This window comes from Macaca thibetana, chromosome 1, assembly GCF_024542745.1.
Source record: "Macaca thibetana thibetana isolate TM-01 chromosome 1, ASM2454274v1, whole genome shotgun sequence".
Lineage (NCBI taxonomy): Eukaryota > Metazoa > Chordata > Mammalia > Primates > Cercopithecidae > Macaca > Macaca thibetana.
Window position 1 is genome coordinate 46,137,928 of NC_065578.1, and position 6,438 is coordinate 46,144,365.

A 6,438-nucleotide genomic window follows, 5' to 3' on the forward strand; every position below is an offset into this window, starting at 1 on the left:
ATCTGAATTTATATTGTAAAATAATACCAAAGCTGAGGTCATTGTTTTTCTTCCTTATCAAAATTAATAAATGGCTGTGCAAGAGATTTTCTTTTCCATTCTCGCATTCTACCAAAATTCCCAGGGGGTAGAGGCTGCGGGAGGTGTACGATCATTATTCCTTTATCCTGTGGCCTGCCTAGTGGTGTTCCGGTAAATGGTTTACAACTAGTTTCCACCCTGATTCCCAGCGTGTACCAACATCCACCATGAGCTAGTTCAAGCTGCCAATACGAGGGCACCGAACACTGAACGGGGAAGATATGCACAGTAGCGTACGATTATCTAGTAATTCCACTATACAGGTAGAGTCAGGGCCTGCTACATAATTTATGAATCTCAATGCAAAATGAAAATGTGGGATGAAAACTTTATTAAAAATTCTAAGATGACAGAGCATTAAACCGAGCATATGCCCTTCTGGGTTCACAGCCTCGTGTGGCTGCTCGGGTCCCATGCCCATGAAGGGCTGCCTCTAGATGCCAGAGACATAAACTCGAGTACAGATAACAGAAAAATGTAGTAAAAATAATTTGGAAGTGATGGTTTTAGTATGTGTAATCTATTAGGTGGTGAAGTAGGATCTAACAGGCCTGACTTCCCAAGCTGCTGTCTCCCCCCACCTCCCTGTCCCAGCAATCTTTATAGGCATTGCCCACATTTGATTCATTTATTCATTGATTTAGGCTAAGACAGGCATATGTTAGGTGTTGATTGACAGCCCTGAACAATAAACCCAATCTCTGCTACAATTCCCTGTTCTCCCTATCACTGCCTCTCCCCTACCTCCCCACCCGCCGCCCCCATTTCCTTAAGCCTATGCTCCACTCTCTGGAGTCAGATTATATTTGTCAGGTAAGTGATTAAGGCAGGCTCGGAGGGTGGTGACTTCATCTGGACCAAGTTTGTCCTGGCCCCTTGCATGTTCCATTAAGCCACACGCAACAAGTGTTTCTGCTCCTTCTTTCCCAGACTTCCCTACTTCCTACCTAATTCCAACCCTCAACTAGATGTTGTTATTTGACAGGGTCTCAGAATCCTCTGGCTTACACAGCTTCTTCTGGGTAACTCATGGCATTTCGGCTTTGCATATTATTCCTTTATGCCCTATTCCCTCCCCAAATTATGATGGTTGTATGGTGGCCCTCATATGATCTCATGGTGATAGGGCTGAAGACCTCAGATCCATGCTCTGCCCCAGAGCTGGTTTCAGCTTTGTGATATCTTGCCTGGTCTGGTCCTTGGGTTCTTCATGGGACTGAGGAATAGTATGTGTGGTTGGTGACCTTCTAGTGAGTTCTCTTGGCAGGGTCAGAGCCTGGGGACCCATTGGCTCACCTATTCCCACCCAGGTTCTTGCTGGTGGTGTGACTCCCTCTGAGGCTTGGACAGTTCCATGTAGTTACTCTTCTGCTCCAGGGCCAGTTGCCCCTGTCCAGCACCATTCCATGTGCTTCCAGGGATAACAGAGGAACTCTGGAACTTCTGCACTATATTTAGGAGCCTAAGAGAGGCTTGAAGGTGTTGAAGAGGCTTGAAGTTCAGGCCTTCTCTGCTTCACTGCCATTTTCACTCTGGTTTCCCCAAAAAAAGATGCAAGGTAAAATCCCCTGTGCTCTCAAGTTTCCCTTCACTCTATCTAAACCCCAATCCCAGGATTTTAGCCTACAGGGGAAAAATTAGATACTCTCTTGATGACCCAACCTCTGCCACTTTTTGCCTCAGTCCACCAGGCTGCAAGAGGTGGGTTTTCCCCACAACCTGCATTTCATGTGGTAGAAAATATCCTTATGTTATTGCTTGTGTTTTTGCTATCCCTGGTGGAGAATAAAGTTCTGTAATCTACTCCAACAGGGCATGCTAATGGGAGAGAAAGAAATTTAGAAAATTATTTATTCTGGCCAAAGACTAACTTTTGATACTTGCTACAACTCAAAGATATGATTCTGGAGACCAAAAACAAAGCAGTGCCTCCTTCCTTTTTTGGCATTCCTGCACAAATATCTACTGAATTGAATTTTCTTGGCTACAGTACAGGGAATTGGAGATACCAAAAAAATCCCATCAACATGGATAGTGGTGCCTCTAGATGGAAATAAGCCCCATGAGACTCCCAGAAGGAGGCCTGTGCCTCTACCAATGCTCATCTGATGGCTACTTCCATGTCAGACACGAGAGACAAGAAATGAAGGTCATTGAGGGGCTGCTTCAATCCTACACACAGCCCAAAGAAAACCATACATTTGTCTACAAACAGCAGTGCAAGGTAACCTTTGACTGAAATTATGATAACTCAGTATGGCAACCTATGTCTTTGATCCATTAAAATGTGGAAGTATATTGTTACTTAATAATGAATGAATTTTAAGACAATGGAACCATGGGGATAAAAGTCTAGAAGTTTGTGGAACTGTATCCCAGGATAGCAATGCAGCCCACCAATGTGGGGTTCCAGAGATTTACTGCTCTCTGATTTGCTCATGTGCTCAGTTAGTAAACATGGGCTGAACATTTACTGTGTCCCAGGCACTGTGCTGGGCACTTGCTGGGAGCTCAATGCACAGGGGAGACAAGGGTCACTTAAGTACTTTTAAGGTAGCTATCACAGAAAGTGATGCTGATATCCTTGCCAGACAAAGGAGAGAGTAACGAAATCTGTCCAGGCTAGGGGAGATGCAGGTGAGGAGAAAATGTGAAAAAAGTTTTATAACTGAGGAGATGCTTTTATCCATTCATTCATTTGCTGAGTGAATATTTATTGAGAACTGACCATGTGCCATGTATCGCCCTGAGCCCTGGAGATGTGGCCTTGAACAAAATCAACCTGGCCCGGCCTTCATGTGGCTTAGGGTCTAATGGAGCTGTGTCTTAAAATGTCAGAAAGTGTCTTCTACATGGACAAGGTGGGAAAGGGCATTCTACATGGTGGAAGAGTGCATGAACAGAAAGTAAAACGGCCTGAGCTAACTGGATTGTGGGAGCTCTTTAGCATGGCTAGAGCTTCAAGTCTCAGAGAGAAGGATGGGTGCTAAGACCACATATAGCTTGAAAGTCAGATCATGAGAGCTTGGTAGGCCCAGTAAAGAAATTCAGACTTTACTTAAGGCCATGGGAATCCACTGAAAGGATTTAAGGTGGAAAATGACATAGCTAACCAGTAGATTATTCTGAAAGCTACTTGAAATATAATAAGGACAGTTAAATAGTTACTGTATCCTCACTAAGTGCCAAGTACAATTCTAAAGTATTTTTATATACACTCAGTTATTTCTTCCTCATAATAATCAAGGTAGATGTTACCATTATTCCATTTTACCTGTATAAAAACTGAGACACAGATTATGCAACTTGTCCAAGGACATCAGAGAGTAAAAAATGGTGTCAGGATTTGAATCTAGGCAGTCTAACACTAGGTCCTGAGACCTTAACATTTATGAGAATAAATTGGGATGGGGAAGGTCGTGGTAAGACTAGAACTAGGGAGATCAGTTCTGATGCTATTGCAATATTCAGATAAGATATGATGGTGGCCTGGACTGGGGTGTTGCAGTGGTGTGGCAGGCCAGGTCTCACTAACACAGGCCTCCATAACAACTGTTTCAGCATTGGCTGAATTGTTTAGTTAAATATTAAGAAACTGATAGAGCCGGTGCCCTTATACAAAGGCTGGAATGTAACAAAAGCCCACCAAGAGTTTTGCCTAGGCATTTCCTGGGCTTTGAAGCATGACAAGATAATGAAACAATTCTTATCAGGACCCATTTAGGATTGAACAAGTTTTATTGGGAATCTGAAGAAACTCCCCAGGCCTCCACAAACAAGTTTATTGGGGGTCTAAAGGAACTCCACAAACCTCCATGATTTAGCAGGAGACAAGATAAGTGTAATCACCCCAGCACCTGGGCCCATTTACATTAAGTAAATTTACAGAGGCTCCAGAGGAAGGTCTTCAGGACTCAGATCTCAGTTATAGATTAAAAGAAGTTAATCACATATGTCTTTAGATGAATGCACACTTACACATAGACATATAGCTTAGAAGGTATATAATCTCTGAAAAAACTTTGTAATTTTGAGTTTGGTGATATTCCCCAGGCTTTCTTCCTGTAACCAGTTACAGAAATAAAAACTCTCTTCCTCCCCAGTTCATCTGCGTCTCGTTATTGGGCTGCAAGAATAAGCAACCTGACCCTCAGTTAGGTCTGGGAACAAATTTGGTGAGGCAGCCAGGAGCCACTGGGACGGTGCTGTTTTCAACCGTCAGCGGCTTGTGATGAAACAGTCTTCAGGAGGATCCCAGCAGCTGTTGGGTGAGAGTTTCCCAGGGATCCCTTCTGAGGGCTGTCCCATGTGAAAAATTGCATGTCCCTCCCACTGTTGGGGAAGACTGGAGATCAGGGGTGAACGTGCTGGAAGGGTTAGTTAATTGGATTGTATGCCAGGAGTCTGTTGCTTTCCTATCTGGGCTTGTTAAGCCACTTGTCTGGTACCGCCAGGGGAGCAATAAGGCTTGCTCATACACCCACTTTGCATTTTGGTTAAGATCAGGTTTTGTGTTGGTTTTGAGTCTGTTCTGCCTGAATGCACTCCCCCTGGTGTTTGTCTGAATTCTGTCTCCACTTGTTTGTGTATCTGTCTTGTCTCTTTTGATACCAAGTAAGCTTGAATATAAGAGGTGTCAGGTCCATCCCTGCTGGGAGCCCTCTGGGAAGGAAAAAGGTTTTTTTAAAGGAGCTCAATGATTAAAAGTCAGCTGAATTAAAAGGTAACATCTAAGATGTGTATATGTGTGTGTGCATGTGCATGTGTTTGTATTAAAAGGCCTTCATAGTTTTGTTTTTTCTCTTCTGGGACCTTGTCTTTTTTGAGCAAAAGTTTTTTTCTTCTCGGTTGTCTGAATTGTGTTTTTCTTATTAACAGCTGTTGCAACAGAGGCTACTCTTGGTTTTTTTTTTTTAAAAAGTGTCATTTAGACACTTAGAAATGTCTTTGTTTGAAAAAAAAAGTTTAATGCACTGTAAAAGCATCACATGGTCTAGTCTGATAGTAATTCTCCCTTTTTGAAAACCCAAGATTCAGTGTGGGCTCTGGCCAGAGCTCAAAGATCCAGTTAAAAGATAGGCAGTCCCTGTCTAAATAAAATTGGTCTCCTAATATAGTCCTATAATACATTTCTATAATTTTATGTTTGATCTGGCATCCATCTTTAATCTCCCTCTAGCACCAGCAGGCTTTTTCTCATTACTTTGAGATGTAAATCTTGCCATCTGATTTTTCACCTAAAAGTTGTTTCCTTCAATATGCAGATCTAGGGCATCTATAAAATGTACTTCTATTGTCATGCCTAATATGTCTATGTATTTATGTGTTGTATACACAATGTTTCACTACTGAAAATATAAAAAAGCTCTAATTAATTGGATTAAGGAAAATTAAAGGTGCTTAAATCAAATACTTTAACAGAAAAAAGACTAGTTGAATGCTTTTTTAAGATTATGTGACTTAAGTAAAATCTTTAATAAATAAGCTGACTTTAAAAGTATTGGTAAAGTAATAATAGAAATGTCTTAGGAATTGCCAGCATACATTTTTGTTTGCATTTGTTGATCGAGAAACTTCATACTTATCCCTGCCAAATACTATAAGGTGTCAAAACTTGGCATAGAGGTTACAAAACTATAAACTCAGCCCCAAACAGAATGATCTTTGCTTTTGTAATTTTTAATAGATAAAACATTAATATTGTTTTAATAAATATAGATACATCTTAAATTCTTTGGTAAAATGCCATAACTCCCAATCTTGTGGCTTTAGGCAGTCTAGTCCACAGGCATGAAGGAGGTTTGTTCTGGGAAAGGACTGTTACCATATTGTTTCAAAGATAAATAAAAACTAAGTTAATGAACAAGAACTTCCTGGAGGTTAGAAGCAAGATGAAGTCAGTTAGGTCAGAACCTTTTCACTGTCTCAGTTATAATTTTGCAGTGGCAGTTTCATAACTTTAAATAATGGCTATCACAGTTTTCATAAATAATCTAAGTAAACAATTAAATTAATGAGGTAAATGCAATGGAATAAATACTCACAAATAAACTTGTCATAATTTAGAATCTAAACTTATATTAAATTACATAATAGATATTTATTTGGATATTTTCCAATAAAAATATATTGTGGGAAAACATTCTTTCTAAGATGGTATCCCTTTTTAAAGGTAAATAATTTTTGTCTAATTCAAAGCTTATTTAAAGGTTATCTAGAAAACAAGGCAAAAGGAACCAGGAAATAAGAGAGATATAAAGAAAGTTATAAAAAATAAAAAGGTATTTTTTAGTAAAAAAGCTTAAAGAAAAATAATTTTATATGAAAGAGAATCTTGTGTGGTAAATTTAGTGCTAG

At 40.2% G+C, this 6,438-nt stretch overlaps 1 protein-coding gene across 1 annotated transcript in view; it reads right to left on the bottom strand.

Moving 5' to 3' along the window:
• ATPAF1 (ATP synthase mitochondrial F1 complex assembly factor 1) overlaps positions 1-6,438 on the bottom strand; it is a 479,750-nt gene that overhangs the window by 283,643 nt on the left and 189,669 nt on the right. The window lies entirely within an intron of this gene.